We start from the raw sequence: 15,914 nt of genomic DNA, 5'->3' as shown, positions 1-15,914 counted from the left end.
ATTCACTTAGGACTAAGGATGTTGAGCACTTCCTCAGGTGCTTCTCAGCCATTCGATATTCCTCAGTTGAGAACGTTTTGTTTAGCTCTGTACCCCATTTATTAAATAGGGTTGTTTGATTCTCTGGTGTCTAAATGAGTTCTTTGTATACCTTGGATATTTGGCCTCTCTCAGATTTGGGGTTGGTAAAGACCTTTTTCCAATCTATTGGATGCCATTTTGTTTACTTGACAGTATCCTTAGCCTTACAGAAACTTTGCCACATCATTAAGTCCCATTTGTACATATTTTACCTTAGAGCACGAGCCATTGGTGTTCTGTTCAGAAAATTTTCTCCTGTGCCTATGTGTTCTAAGGTTTTCCGTACTTTCTCATCTAATAGTTTCAGTGTACCTGGTTTAATGTGGAGATCTTTGATCCACTTGCACTTGAGGTTTGTACAAGGAGATGAGAAAGGGTCTATTTTCATTCTTCTGCATGCTGAGTGCCAGTTGGACAAACACCATTTGTTGAAGAGGCTGTCCTTTTCCCATTGAAAGTTTAGAGCTCCTTTGTCAAAAATCAAATGACCATATATGTGAGTGCTCATTTCTGAATCTTTTATTCTATTCCACGTGCCTATTTCTGTATCAGTACCATGTGCCTATTTCTGTATCAGTACCATGCAGTTTTTAACACAAATGCCTTGTAATATAGCTTGAGGTCAGAGATGGTGATTCCCACAGATATTTTCTTGGTGAGGATGGATTTCAGTATTCTAGGTCTTTTGTTATTCTAGATTAAGTTTCACATTGCTCTTTCCAACTCTATGAAGAATTGGGTTGGAATTTTGATGAGGATTGCACTGAATCCATAGATTGCTTTTGGTAAGATAGCCATTTTAATAATGTTGATCCTTCCAATCCATGATCATGGAAGATATTTCAATTTTCTGAGATCTTCCTTGATTTCCTTCTTCAATGTTTTGAAGTTCTTGTCATATAGGTCCTTCACTTGCTTATTTAGAGTCACACCAAGATATTTCATATTGTTTGTGACTATTGTGAAGGGTATCTTTCCTAATTTCTATTGCTACATGTTTATCCTTTCAGTAGAGGAAAGGTACTGATTTGTTTGAGTTAATTTTATATCCAGCCACTTTACTGAACTTGTTTATCAGCTGTAGATGATCTCTGTTGGAATTTTTGTCTGTTGATTCCAATTGGTTCATAACCTCTGCTACTTGCACTGCATCCTTGTTCACTTTCTGTTTCCATAATCTGTCCTTTGATGAGAGTGGGGTGTTGAGGTCTCCCACTATTATTGTGTGTTGTACAATATATTTTTTGAGCTTTAGTCAGGTTTCTTTTATGAATATGGGTGCTCTTGTATTTGGAGCACATACGTTAAGGATGAGTGTTCCTCCTGACCAATTTTCCCTATAATGAGTAAAAAGTGTCCTTCCTTATCTTTTTTTTGACAACTTTTGGTTGAAAATCTACTTTATTCGATATAGAATTGCTACTCGAGTTTATTTCTTAAGGCTGTTTGCTTGGAAGTTTTTTTCCCACCTTTTACTCTGAGATAGTGACTTTTTTTGTCTGTGAGATGGGTTTCCTGTATGCAGAAAAATGCTGGATTCTGTTTATGTATCCTGTCTGATAGCCTATGTCTCTTTATTGGGGAATTTAGTACATTTATGTTAACAGATAATAAGGAATAATGACTGCTGTTTTTTGCTATTTTTGCTTTTAGAGGTAGAATTGTGCCTGTGTGTGTTTCTTCTTTTGGTTTCTTGCTTAGGTATTTTTTTGTTTTAACTAGGATGTAGCTTCCCCTCTTATATTGGACTTTTCACCTATAATTGTTGTAGTGCTGGGTTTGGTGTCAGATATTGTGTAAATTTAGTTTAGTCTGGAGTATCTTGGTCTCTCCATCTATGGTGATTGCATGTTTTGTGGGTATAGCAGCTTGGGCTGACACTTGTGTTCTCTTAGGGTCTACAATGCGTCTTTCCAGGATCTTCTAGCGTTCAGTCTCTGTTGAGAAGTTGGGTGTTATTTTGATTGGTCTGTCTTTTTTTTTTTTTTTTCGGCTTTTTTTTTCTTTTTTTTAAGGTTTGATACTCTGCATTAAGGTCTTAATATTTACAATGAGGAAAAAGTACATGTAAAACAGGGTGTAACCTGGAATTAGCCAACGTGTTTTTGGTGTGTAAGGATTGAGCATGACGTTTTATTATGTTTTGTTTTGTTTTCTATTCTTTTCTTTTTTTCTTGAACTTCACACAGTCTGTGAGTTCTTTCTGCGGCAGTCCAAGCCTCTGAGGTTAGCATCCCACTATCAGTGACTGCATATTATGTCTGTTCTTTTGTGACTGGGTTATCTCACTCAGGATGATCTTCTCTAGATGCAGCCATATTCTTAAGAATTTGGTTAAGTCATTGTTTCTGGTGGCTGAGTAGTATTCCATTGTGTATATGTACCACAATTTTTGTATCCATTCATCTACTAAGGACATCTGGGTTCTTTCCAGCTTCTGGCTAATATAAATAGAGCTTCTATGAACATTGTGGTGCATGTGTCTTTGTTGTATATTAAAGTGTCTCTGGGGTATATGCCCAGAAGTGGAATAGCTGGGTCTTCAGGTAGTACTATGTCCAATTTTCTGAGGAATCACCAGACTGATTTCCAGAGTGGTTGTATCAGGTTAAAATCTCACCAACAGTGGAGAAGTGTTCCTCTTTCTCCGCAACCTCACCAGCATCTGCTGTCATCAGAGTTTTGGATCTTGGCCAATCTGACTTGTGTGAGGTGGAATCTCAGGGTTGTTTTGATTTGCATTTCCCTGATGGCTAAGGATGTTGAGCAATTCCTTAGATGTTTCTCAACAAGTCGATATTCCTCAATTGAGAACGTTTTGTTTAGCTTGGTACCCCATTTTTAATACGGTTGTTTGATTCTCTGGTGTCTAGCTTTTTGAGTTCTTTGTATACCTTGGATATTAGGCCTCTATCTGATGTGGAGTTGGTAAAGATCTTTTCCCATTCTGTTGGCTGCCATTTTGTTTTCTTGACAATGTCCTTAGCCTTACAGAAACTTTGCAATCTCATTAAGTCCCATTTGTTGATATTTGACCTTAGACTACGAGCTATTGGTGTTTCGTTCAGGAAATTTTCTTTTTTGCCTATGAGTTCTAAGGTTTTCCCTACTTTCTCATCTAATAGTTTCAGTGTATCTGGTTTAATGTGGAGATCTTTGATCCACTTACACTTGAGCTTTGTACAAGGAGATAAGAAAGGGTTTATTTTCATTCTTTTGCATGCTGAGTGCCAGTTGGACCAGCACCATTTGTTGAGTAGGCTGTCCTTTTTCCATTGAATGTTTATGGCTCTTTTGTGAAAAATCAGGTGACCATATATGTGAGGGCTCATTTCTGGATCTTCTATTCTATTTCATTGATCCATGTACCTATTTCTGTACCAGTACCATGCAGTTTTCATCACAATTGCCTTGTAATATAGCTTGAGGTCAGGGATAGTGATTCCCGCAGATGTTTTCTTGTTGTTGAGGATAGATTTCACTATTCTCAGTCTTTTGTTATTTCAGATGAAATTGTACATTGATTTTTCCAGTTCCATGAAGAACTGGGTTGGAATTTTGATGGGGATTGCAATAAATCTGTAGATTGCTTTTTATTTTTTATTTTTTATTTTTTTAACGACTTTATTTTGCAAAACAAAGATAAATGTACAGATTTTAAACATTGTTGGCTTAAAATTATACTTTTTTTGTCAGTACTGTTTTCAGACATTAAAATAAATTTTACATAAAACCCTGTGAATATATTTTTTAGTCAGTACTTGATTTTTTTCAAAGGCTTGACAGTATACATTGAAAACCTACTAGTTACAATAAGCGTAAAGTCCATGTAAAACAAAACGCAACATGGAAATAGTCAAAGTCTTCTTGTTTTGTCAATATATGTATATTTTTTGTTTTCTTTATTTCTTGGACTTCATACAGTCTGTGAGTTGTTTCTGGGGGAGTGCAAGCCTCTGCGGTTAGCATCCCAATATCAGTGACTGCATATTATGTCTGTTCTTTTGTGACTGGGTTATCTCACTCAGGATGATCTTCTCTAGATGCAGCCATTTTCTTAAGAATTTGGTTAAGTCATTGTTTCTGGTGGCTGAGTAGTATTCCATTGTGTATATGTACCACAATTTTTGTATCCATTCATCTTCTGAAGGACATCTGGGATCCTTCCAGCTTCTAGCTATTATAAATAGAGCCACTATGAACATTGTGGTGCATATATCTTTGTTATGTATTAAAGTGTCTATCGGGTATATGCCCAGAAGTGGAATAGCTGGGTCTTCAGGTAGTACTATATCCAATTTTCTGAGGTATCGCCAGACAGATTTCCAGAGTGGTTGTATTAGCTTGCAACCCCACCAACTGTGGAGAAGTGTTCCTCTTTCTCCGCAGCCTCGCCAGCATCTGCTGTCATCTGAGTTTTGGATCTTGGCCAACCTGACTGGTGTGGGGTGGAATCTTAGGGTTGTTTTGATTTGCATTTCCCTGATGGCTAAGGATGTCGAGCTCTTCCTCAGATGTTTCTCGGCCATTCGGTGTTCCTCAACTGAAAATGATTTGTTTAGCTCTGTACCCCATTTTTTAATAGGGTTATTTGATTCTCTGGTGTGTAGCTTTTTGAGTTCCTTGTATACCTTGGATATTAGGCCTCTATCTGATGTGGTGTTGGTAAAGATCTTTTCCCATTCTGTTGGTTGCCGTTTTGTTTTCTTGACGATGTCCTTAGCCTTACAGAAACTTTGCAATCTCATTAAGTCCCATTTGTTAATCTTTGACCTTAGAGCTTGAGCCATTGGTGTTTTGTTCAGGAAATTTTCTTTTTTGCCTATGTGTTCTAAGGTTTTCCCTACTTTCTCATCTAATAGTTTCAGTGTATCTGGTTTAATGTGGAGATCTTTAATCCACTTACACTTGAACTATGTACAAGGAGATAAGAACGGGTCTATTTTCATTCTTTTGCATGTTGAGTGCCAGTTGGACCAGCACCATTTGTTGAATAGGCTGTTCTTTTTCCATTGAATGTTTACTGCTCCTTTGTCAAAAATCAGGTGACCATATACATGAGGGCTTATTTCTGGATCTTCTATTCTATTCCATTGATCCACCTGCCTATTTCTGTACCAGTACCATGCAGTTTTCAGCACAATTGCCTTGTAATATAGCTTGAGGTCAGGGATAGTGATTCCTGCAGATGTTTTTTTGTGTTTGAGGATGGATTTCGCTATTCTAGGTCTTTTGTTATTCCACATGAAATTGCGCATTGATCTTTCCAATTCTATGAAGAACTGGGTTGGAATTTTGATGGGGATTGCATTGAATCTATAGATTGCTTTTGGTAGGATGGCCATTTTTAAGATGTTGATCTTTCCAATACATGAGCATGGGAGATCTTTCCATTTTCTGAGATCCTCCTCAATTTCTTTCTTTAGAGGTTTGAAGTTCTTGTCATACATGTCCTTCACTTGCTTAGTTAGAGTCACACCAAGGTATTTCATAGTTTTTGTAACGATTGTGAAGGGTACCTTTTCCCTAATTTCTTTCTCCACATGTTTGTCCTTTGAGTATAGGAAGGCTACTGATTTGTTAGAGTTAATTTTGTATCCAGCCACTTTGCTGAACTTGTTTATCAGCTGTAGGAGTTCTCTGGTGGAATTTTTGGGGTCACTCAAGTACACTATCATGTCATCAGCAAAGAGTGATATTTTTATCTCTTCCTTTCCGATTTATCCCCTTGATCTCCTTTTGCTGTCTAATTGCTCCAGCCAGGACTTCCAGTACTATGTTGAATAGGTAGAAAGAGAGTGGGCAGCCTTGTCGAGTCCGTGATTTAAGTAGGATTGCTTCAAGTTTCTCGCCATTAAGTTTGATGTTGGCTGTTGGTTTTCTGTATATTGCTTTTATTATGTTTAAATATGGGCCTTGGATTTCTGTTCTTTCCAGGACTTTTAACATGAATGGGTGTTGGATTTTGTTGAATGCTTTCTCAGCGTCTAGTGAGATGACCATGTGATTTTGGTCTTTAAGTTTGTTTATATGGTGGATTACATTGATGGATTTCCTTATGTTAAACCATCCCTACATCCCAGGGATGAAGCCTACTTGGTCATGATGAATGATGGTTTTGATGTGTGCTTGGATTCGGTTAGCAAGGATTTTGTGGAGTATTTTTTGCATCAATGTTCATAAGTGAGATTTGTCTCAAGTTCTCTTTCTTTGTAGGGTCTTTGTGTGGTTTAGGTACGAGGGTTATTGTAGCCTCAAAAAATGAGTTGGGTAATATTCCATCTGATTCTATCTTTTAGAATAGTTTGGCGAATATTGGTGTTATATCCCCAATAAATGTCTGATAAAATTCTGCACTGAACCCGTCTGGACCTGGGCTTTTTTTGGTTGGGAGGCTTTTGATGACTTCTTCTATTTCTTTAGGTGTTATAGGGTTATTTAGATGGTTTACTTGGTCCTGGTTAAACTTTGGGACCTTGTATCTGTCTAAGAATTCGTCCATTTCCTCCAGATTTTCCAATTTTGTGGAGTATAAGTTTTTGTAGTAGGATCTGATGATTTCTTGAATTTCCTTAGTTTCAGTTGTTATGTCACCACTTTCCTTTCTGATTTTGTTAATTCTGATACTCTCTCTTTGCCCTTTAGTTAGTCTGGCTAGGGGTTTATCAATCTTGTTGATTTTCTCAAAGAACAAACTCTTGGTTTTGTTGATTTATTCAATGGTTCTTTTTGTTTCTATTTGGTCTATTTCTGCCCTAATTTTGATTATTTCTTGCCATCTACTCTTTTTGGGTATATCTGCTTTCTTTGGTTCTAGGGCTTTTAGCTGTGCTGTCAGGTTGCTGATGTGAGCTCTCTCCAGTTTCTTTTTGGAAGCACTTAAGGCTATGAGTTTTCCTCTCAGTTCTGCTTTCATTGCATCCCATTGGTTTGGGTATGTTGTGTTATCATTTTCGTTGAATTCCAGAAAGTCCTTAATTTCTTTCTTTATTTCTTCTTTGACCCTGCTATCCTTTAACAGAGCGTTGTTTAGTTTCCACGTGTATGTGGGCTTTTTGTTGTCTTTGTTGTTGTTAAAGACCAGCCGTAGACCATGGTGATCTGAGAGGATGCATGGGAGTATTTCAATCTTCTTATATCGATGAAGGCTCATTCTGTGTCCAATTATGTGGTCAATTTTCGAGAAGGTGCCATGGGGTGGTGAGAAGAAGGTGTATTCTTTTACTTTAGGATAGTATGTTCTGTATATATCTATTAATTCTAGTTGGTTCAAAGTCTCTGCTACTTTTGCAGTGTCCTTGTTCAGTTTCTGTTTCCCTGATCTGTCCATTGGTGAGAGTGGGGTATTAAAGTCTCCCACTATTATTGTGTGGGGTGAAATGTATTTTTGAGCTTTAGTAGAGTTTCTTTTATGAATGTGGGTGATTTTTTATTTGGAGCATATATGTTAAGGATTGAGAGTTCCTCCTGACAGATTTCCCCGGTAATGAGTAAAAAGTGTCCTTCTTTATCTTTTTTAATAACTCTTGGTTGGAAATTTACTTTATTCAATATTAGAATAGCCACTCCAGCTTGCTTCTTGGAGCTGTTTGCTTGGATGTTTTTTTTCCCACGCTTTTACTCTCAGATAGTGTCTGTCTTTGTCTCTAAGATGAGTTTCCTGTATGCAGAAAAAGGCTGGATTTTGTTTATGTATCTAGTCTGATAGTCTATGTCTCTTTATTGGGAAGTTGAGACCATTTATGTTAATAGATATCAAGGAATAATTGTTTCTGTTTCTTGCCATTTTTGCTTTTTTGGGTTTAGTTGCGTCTGTGTTTTTTTCTTCTTTTAGTTTTCTTGTTTAGGAGTTTTCTTGTTTTTACTAGGCTGTATTTTCCCTCCTTGTATTGGGTTTTCCACCTATAATTCGTTGTAGTGCTGGGTTTGTGGTCAGATTTTGTGTGAATTTTGATTTGTCTTGAAATATCTTTGTCTCTCCATCAATGGTGATTGATAGTTTTGCTGGGTATAGCAGCTTGGGCTGGCACTTGTGCTCTCTTAAGGAGTGCATGATGTCTGTCCAGGCTCTTCTAGCTTTCATAGTCTCTGTTGAGAAATCGGGTGTGAGTCGGATTGGTCTGCCTTTATATGTTACCTGACCTTTTTCCCTTACTGCTTTTAGTATTCTTTCTTTACTTTGGGCACTTGATGTTTTTACTATTATGTGTCGGGAGGTATTTCTTTTCTGGTCCAACCTATTTGGAGTTCTGAAGGCTTCTTTTATGCTCGTGGTCATCTCATTCTTGAGGGTAGGGAAGTTTTCTTCTATGATTTTGTTGAAGATATTTACTGTGCCTCTTAGTTGATACTCTTCTCCCTCTTCTATTCCTATTATCCTTAGGTTCGGTCTTCTCATTGTGTCTTGTATTTCCTGGACATTTTGGGTTAGGAGCTTTTTGTTTTTTGCATCTTCTCTGGCTGTTTTGTCTATGTTTGCAATGTTGTCTTCTGCCCCCGAGTTTCTCTCCTTGATCTCTTGTAATCTGTTGGAAATGCTTGCTTCTGTGACTCCTGATTTCTTTTTTTGGTGTTCTGACTCTAGGGTTATCTCTTTTAGCGTTTTCTTTATTGTGTCAATTTCTGCTTTAATTTCCCTCTTCCATTCCTTTATTTCTTTGGTTCTGTTTTCCTCTCGTTCTTTGAGTTCTTTGAGTGTTTTTCTTGTTTCTTCTTTAAATGCTTCTGAATCTTTTTGCTTTTCCTCCCTTTCTTGTTTAAGTAACTCTATCAGCGTCTTGAGGCATGATTTCAGGTCTGTGTCTTCTTTTTCTGGAGTGTTTGGAATTCCGATGTTTGCTACTACCGGAGAGCTGGGTTCTGGTGTTGCTAGATTGTCTTGGTTTCCTTGGGATATACCCTTTCTCTTTCCTCTTGCCATTTTGTTGTCAGTGATATGTTCTTACCTTTCCTTTGTATCTGGTCTGTGTCTCTGGTACACTTTCTGTGTGCACTCCGCAGAGATCTCTCTACTCCCCGGCAGCCCAGGTTCTGGGTAGCAGCTGGGCCAGTCTCCGCTCTGCATCCTGAAGTCGTTTCCGGGTGGAAACAGATGTTCCTAATTTCAGTTCCTGGTCACAGATGCTCAGCCTCTACGAGCCGCCTTTCCGGCTTGCAGGTAGGCCAGGCTCAGCTCTACATCCTGAAGTCGTCTCTGGGTGGGGACAGAAGTTCCTAAGATCTGTTCCTGGTCACTGGATCGGGGAGGACAGGGCAGGTCAGGGCAGGGGGTGCCCTTTCTGTGTGCACTCCGCAGAGATCCCTCTGCTCCCCAGCAGCCTAGGTCTCCCACTCACCAGTTGCTCAGCCTGTACGAGCCGCCTTTTCGGCTGGCAGTTGGGCCAGGCTCCGCTCTGTGTCCTGAAGTCGTCTCCGGGTGGGAACAGATGTTCCTAAGATCTGTTCCCGGTTACAGTTGCTCAGCCTGTAAGAGCCGCCTTTCCGGCTGGCAGTTGGCTCAAGCTCCGCTCTGCGTCCTGAAGTCGTCTCCGAGTAAGAACAGAAGTTCCTAAGATCTGTTCCCGGTCACTGGATCGGGGAGGACAGGACAGGTCAGGGCAGGGGGTGCCCTTTCCATGTGTACTCCGCAGAGATCCCTCTGCTCCCCAACAGCCTAGGTCTCCCACTCACCAGTTGCCTGTAGATTGGTTTTGGTAGGATGGCCATTTTTAAAATGTTGATTCTTCCAATCCATGAGCATGGGAGATATTTCCATTTTCTGAGATTTTCCTCGATTTCCTTCTTTAGAGGTTTGAAGTTTTGTCATACAGGTCCTTCACTTGCTTAGTTAGAGTCACACCAAGGTATTTCATATTGTTTGTGACAATTGTGAAGGGTATATTTTCTCTAATTTCTTTCTCCACATGTATGTCCTTTGAATATAGGAAAGCTACTGATTTGTTTGAGTAAATTTTGTACCCAGCAACTTTGCTGAACTTGTTTATCAGGTGTAGGAGTTCTCTGGTGGAATTTGTGGGGTCACTCAAGTACACTATCATGTCATCGGCAAAGAGTGATGTTTTTATCTCTTCCTTTCCGATTTGTATCCCCATGATCTCCTTTTGCTGTCTAATTGCTCCGGCCAGAACTTCCAGTACCATGTTGAATAGGTAGGGGCAGAGAGGGTAGCCTTGTCGAGTCCCTGATTTTAGTGGGATTGCTTCAAGTTTCCCACCGTTAAGTTTGATGTTGGCTGTTGGTTTTCTGTATATTGCTTTTATTATGTTTAGCTATGGACCTTAGATTCCTGCTCTTTCCAGGTCTTTTAACATGAAGGGGTATTGAATATTGTCAAATGGTTTGTTAGCATCTAGTGAGATGACCATGTGATTTTGTTCTTTGAGTTTGTTTTTATGGTGGATTTCATTGATGGATTTCCTTATATTAAACCATCCCTGCATCCCAGGGATGAAGCCTACTTGGTCATGGTGAATGATCATTTTGATGTGTTTCTGGATTCTGATTGTAAGGAATTTGTTGAGTATTTTTGCATCAATGTTTATAAGTGAGATTGGTCTGAAATTCTCTTTCATTGTAGGATCTTTGTGTGGTTTAGGTACTAGGGTTATTGTAGCCTCAAAAAATGAGTTAGGTAGTATTCCATCTGATTCTATCTTCTGGAATAGTTTGGAGAGTATTCATGTTATGTCCGCAATAAATGTCTGATAGAATTCTGCACTGAACCCGTCTGGACCTGGGCGTTTTTTGGTTGGGAGGCTTTTGATGACGTCTTCTATTTCTTTAGGTGTTGTAGGGTTATTTAGATGGTTTACTTGGTCCTGGTTTAACTTTGGGATCTTGTATCTGTCTAGGAATTCGTCCATTTCCTCCAGATTTTCCAATTTTGTGGAGTATAAGTTTTTGTAGTAGGATCTGATGATTTCTTGAATTTCCTCATTTCAGTTGTTATGTCTCTACTTTCCTTTCTGATTTTGTTAATTTTTATACTCTCTCTTTGCCCTCTAGTTAGTCTGGCTAGGGGTTTATCAATGTTTTTGATTTTCTCAAAGAACCAACTCTTGGTTTTGTTGATTTTTTCAATGGTTCTTTTTGTTTCTATTACGTCTATTTCTGCCCTAATTTTGATTATTTCTTGCCGTCTACTCTTCTTGGGTGTATCTGCTTCCTTTTGTTCTAGGGCTTTTAGCTGTGCTGTCAGGTTGCTGATGTATGCTCTCTCCAGTTTCTTTTTGGAAGCACTTAGGTCTATGAGTTTCCTCTCAGTACTGCTTTCATTGCATCCTATAGGTTTGGGTATGTTGTGTTTTTGTTTTCATTGAATTCTAGAAAATCCTTAATTTCTTTCTTTATTTCTTCTTTGATCCTGCTATCGTTTAACAGAGCATAGTTTAGTTTCTATGTGGATGTGGGCTTTTTGCAGTCTTTGTTGTTGTTAAAGACCAGCCGTAGACCATGGTGATCTGAGAGGATGCATTGGAGTATTTCAATCTTCTTATATCGATTGAGGCTTGTTCTGTGTCTAATTATGTGGTCCATTGTCCAGAATGTGCCATGGGGTGCTGAGAAGAAGGTGTATTCTTTTACTTTAGTATGATATGTTCTGTAGATATCTATTAATTCCAGTTGGTTCATAAAACACCAGTTTTACGGTGTCCTTGTTTCTGTTTCCATGATCTGTCCATTGGAGAGAGTGCGGTATTAAAGTCTCCCACTATTATTGTGTGGGGTGAAATGTATTTTTTTTTTATTGCTTCAGTAGGGTTTCTTTTATGAATGTTGGTGATTTTTTATTTGGAGCATATATGTTAAGGATTGAGGGTTCCTCCTGACAGATTTTCCCGGTAATGAGTAAAAAGTGTCCTTCTTTATTTTTTTTTTGATAACTTTTGGTTGGAAATTTACTTTATTCGATATTAGAATAGCTACTCCAACTTGCTTCTTGGGGCTGTTTGCTTGGAATTTTTTCTCTACTCTTTTACTCTTAAATTGTGTCTGGCTTTGTCTCTGAGATGAGTTTCCTATATTCAGCGAAATGCTGGATTTTGTTTATGTATCCAGTCTGATAGCCTATTTCTCTTTATTGGGGAGTTGTGTATTTATGTTAATAGATATCAAGTAATTGTGGTTTCTGTTTCCTGCTATTACTGCTTTTGTAGGTTGAGTTGTTTCTGTGTCTTTTTCTTCTTTTTGTTTTCTTGCTTAGGAGTTTCTTGTTTTTACTAGGATGTAGTTCCCCTCATTGTATTGGGTTTTCCACCTATAATTTGTTGTAGTGCTGGGTTTGTGGTCAGATATTGTGTCAATTTAGATTTTTCTTGAAATATCTTCATCTCTCCATCTATGGTGATTGATAGTTTTGCTGGGTATAGCAGCTTGGGCTGGCACTTGTGCTCTCTTAGCGTCTGCATGATGTTTGTCCAAGCTCTTCTAGCTTTCATAGTCTCTGTTGAGAAATCGGGTGTGAGTCTGATTGGTGTGCCTTTATTTGTTTCCTGAGCTTTTCCCCTTACTGCTTTTAGTATTCTTTCTTTGCTTTGGGCACTTGGTGTGTTGACTATTTTGTTTCGGGAGGAATTTCTTTTCTGGTCCAACCTATTTGGGGTTCTGAAGGCTTCTTTTATGCTCGTGGTCATCTCATTCTTAAGGGTAGGGAAGTTTTCTTCTACAACTTGTTGAAGATATTTACTGTGCCTCTTAGTTGATATTCTTCTCCCTCTTCTATTCTTATTATCTTTAGATTTGTTCTTCTCATTGTGTCTTGGATCTCCTGGACATTTTTGGTTAGGAGCTTTTTGTTTTTTGCATCTTCTCTGGCTGTTTTGTCTATTTTTACAATGTTTTCTTTTGCCCCTGTGATTCTCTCTTCCATCTCTTGTAGTCTTTTGGAAGTGCTTGCTTCTGTGACTCCTGATTTTTTTTTTTAGGTGTTCTACCTCTAGGGTTATCTTTTTTAGTGTTTTCTTTATTGTGTCAATTTCCATTTTAAATTCCTTCTTCTATTCCTTCATCTCTTTGGTTCTGTTTTCCTCTATTTCTTTGAGTTCTTTTAGTGTTTTTCTTGTTTCCTCTTTAAAAGCTTCTGATTCTTTTTGCTTTTCCTCCCGTTCTTTTTTTAGGCTCTCTATCAGCATCTTGAGGTATCATTTTAGGTCTGTGTCTTCTTTTTCTGGAGTGTTTGGAATTTCGATGTTTTCTGTTATTGGAGAGCTGGGTACTGGTGTTGCCAGGTTGTCTTGGTTTCCTTGGGATATACTCTTTCGCTTTCCTCTTGCCATCTTATTGTCTTTGATATGTTCTTGCCTTTCCCTTGTATCTGGTCTGTATCCCTGGATCTCCACTGGTCCAGGTGGTGGATGGTCCGAGCCTTGTTCTGTGCCCCAAAGCTGCCAGGTGGGAACAGAGGTCCCAGTGCTGGGTTCCTGGTCCCTGGTTCAGACAGGGCAGGGGCATGCTTTCTGTTCGCACTTAGCAGAGATCTCTCTGCTCCCTGGCTGCCCAGATCTCCTTCTCACCAGTCTTTAAACCTTTGGGAACTCTTGGTCTGTCTTTATATGTTATATTTTTCCGTTACTGATTTTAGTATTCTTTCTTTGCTTTGGGCACTTGGTGTTTTTACTTTTATGTGTGGGGAGGAATTTCTTTTCTGGTCCACTCTATTTGGAGTTCTGTAGGCTTCTTATATGCTCATGGTCATCCCATTCTTAAGGGTATAGAAGTTTTCTTCTATGATTTTGTTGAAGATATTTACTGTGCCTCTTAGTTGATGTTCTTTGCCCTCTTCTATTTCTATTATTCTTAGGTTTGGTCTTCTTCTTGTGTCCTGGATCTCCTGGACATTTTAGGTTAGGAGATTTTTGGCTTTTGCATCTTCTCTGACTGTTTTGTTTATGTTTTCCATGTTGATTTTAGCTCCATAGATTCTCTCTTCCATCTCTTGTAGTCTGTTGGAGATCCTGGCATCTGTGACTTCTGATTTCTTTTTTAGGTCTTCTACCTTTAGGGTTTTCACTTTATTGTTTTCTTTATTGTTTCCATTTCCACTTTAAATTTCTTTTTCAATTCCTTCATCTCTTTGACTCTATTTTCCTCTAGCTTTTAGATTTCTTTGAGTGTTTTTCAGTTTCCTCTTTAAAAGCTTCTATTTCTTTATGCCTTTCTCCTGGTTTTTGTTTAAGTGAGTTATTCACACTCTTCTCAAAGATCTCCATTATCATCTTGAGGTATGACTTCAGATCTGAGTCTTCTTTTTCTGGAGTATTTGGCATTTATCTGTTTGCTGTGATGGGAGAGCTGGGTTCTGATGTTGCCAGGTTGTCTTGTTTTCCATTGGGTAAGTTCTTTTGCTTTCCTCTTGCCATCTTGTTGTCTGTGTTTATATGTGGTCTTGTTGTCAGTAATTGGTTTCTGTCTCTCCTATGTACTTGGCTTGTGTCCCTGGATCTCTGTTTTTTTAGGTGGCAAATGGCTTGAGAGTTTGTTCTACACACAATGGACTTCTAGGTGGACCTATGTCTCTAAGGCAGAATTCCTGCTCTTCTGAACCAGTCAGGGGGTTGTGCTTTCTGTGTGCCAGGCCTAGCCCTCTCTGTGCCCTGGCTACTCATAGCACAGTCTTGCCAGGCCTGTGTCCCTGGATCTCTGCTGTTCCCTGTGCCAAATGGCTTGAGTGTTTTGTGCTCATGCTAGGGCCTTCCAGGTGGAAACCAAATCCCTATTTCAGAGTTTCTGCTCCCCTGAACCAATGGTGGGGGCTGAGGTTTCCTTATGCCAGGCCTAGCCCTCTGCACCCTGGTTTCTTGCAGTTCAGTCTCAGCAGGCCTGTAACCTTGGATCATTTTCATTATTTCTTATAAGTTGTTTCTGTTTTTGTTGGGATTTGTGTGTGTATGTGCATGTGTGTGTGTGTGTGTGTGTGTGTGTGTGTGTGTGTCTGTGTGTATGCATGATATTAGGACTAGAATAATACAAGGCTTCCACATATACTAAGATGCCATATTTGAGTCACATTCCTAGACTTCAGCTGGGCTTCTGAATGCATCCAAGGGTTCTGATTTAGTCTACCGAAGAATCCAATCCTCTGCCTTTGAATTTTGGAGCAATTCTGCTACTTATTAGATGACTTCTATTAAATCAATGAGAATTTCATCAAGTTTTCAGCAAAAGCTTTATGCTATAAACCATTCCTTCATAAGTAATAAAGAGGAAAAGTGGGTTGGTCTTAACTCCTAACCACCCCTGTGTAGGTTTATGTTAAGGCAATACATGATGGACAGGGAGAGAAGATGGGAAAAAGGATAGGAAATAGAACAGGAGGGGCCAGGAAGAGAGGGGAAGAGGAGGAGTGAGGGGAGAAGGAGGAGAGGACAGATTAAGAACAGGAGGACAGTTCATGGCAAATGAGAAGAATTTCTTAGGAGGGTATTACAGAGTGTAGTGGTAAATCTGCCCAAAGTAGACCGCAGTTGGTTTTCCTAATTACTGAGTTGTGTTTTCATTGAATGGGGTTTATTTGGGTTGAAGAGGAAAATGCAACAAATTGGTAATCAGGTTGAAAAGGATATTGCAACACCTCTGCTCTGTTATAGGAGATGCAGTCCTTACCATAAGAGGATCAGAGGACTGACATATGATTAGTTTACATCTGTGCTCCAAGATACAGAGACATGGCAGGCTTTTTGTGCAAGCAATGGTCCTTGGCTTTGTTCAGAGTACTTGATGAAGGTCAGATACACTAGCTCCGTGGAAGGCTTTTCAAAGGCTCTTATCAGACATTCCAGATGACAGCTGTGGAAGTAGTAATAGAAGGATGCTCATACTATAGAATCAGTGCAGTC

General features: G+C 39.1%; 1 protein-coding gene across 1 annotated transcript in view; it reads left to right on the top strand.

Moving 5' to 3' along the window:
• The window catches only part of MYH15 (myosin heavy chain 15), a gene marked incomplete at both ends in the record, with an annotated part of 153,367 nt that overhangs the window by 61,864 nt on the left and 75,589 nt on the right, over window positions 1-15,914 (top strand). The window lies entirely within an intron of this gene.

This window comes from Micromys minutus (genome assembly GCF_963924665.1).
Source record: "Micromys minutus genome assembly, chromosome: 7".
NCBI lineage: Eukaryota > Metazoa > Chordata > Mammalia > Rodentia > Muridae > Micromys > Micromys minutus.
This window is presented reverse-complemented; position numbering and strand designations above follow the sequence as displayed.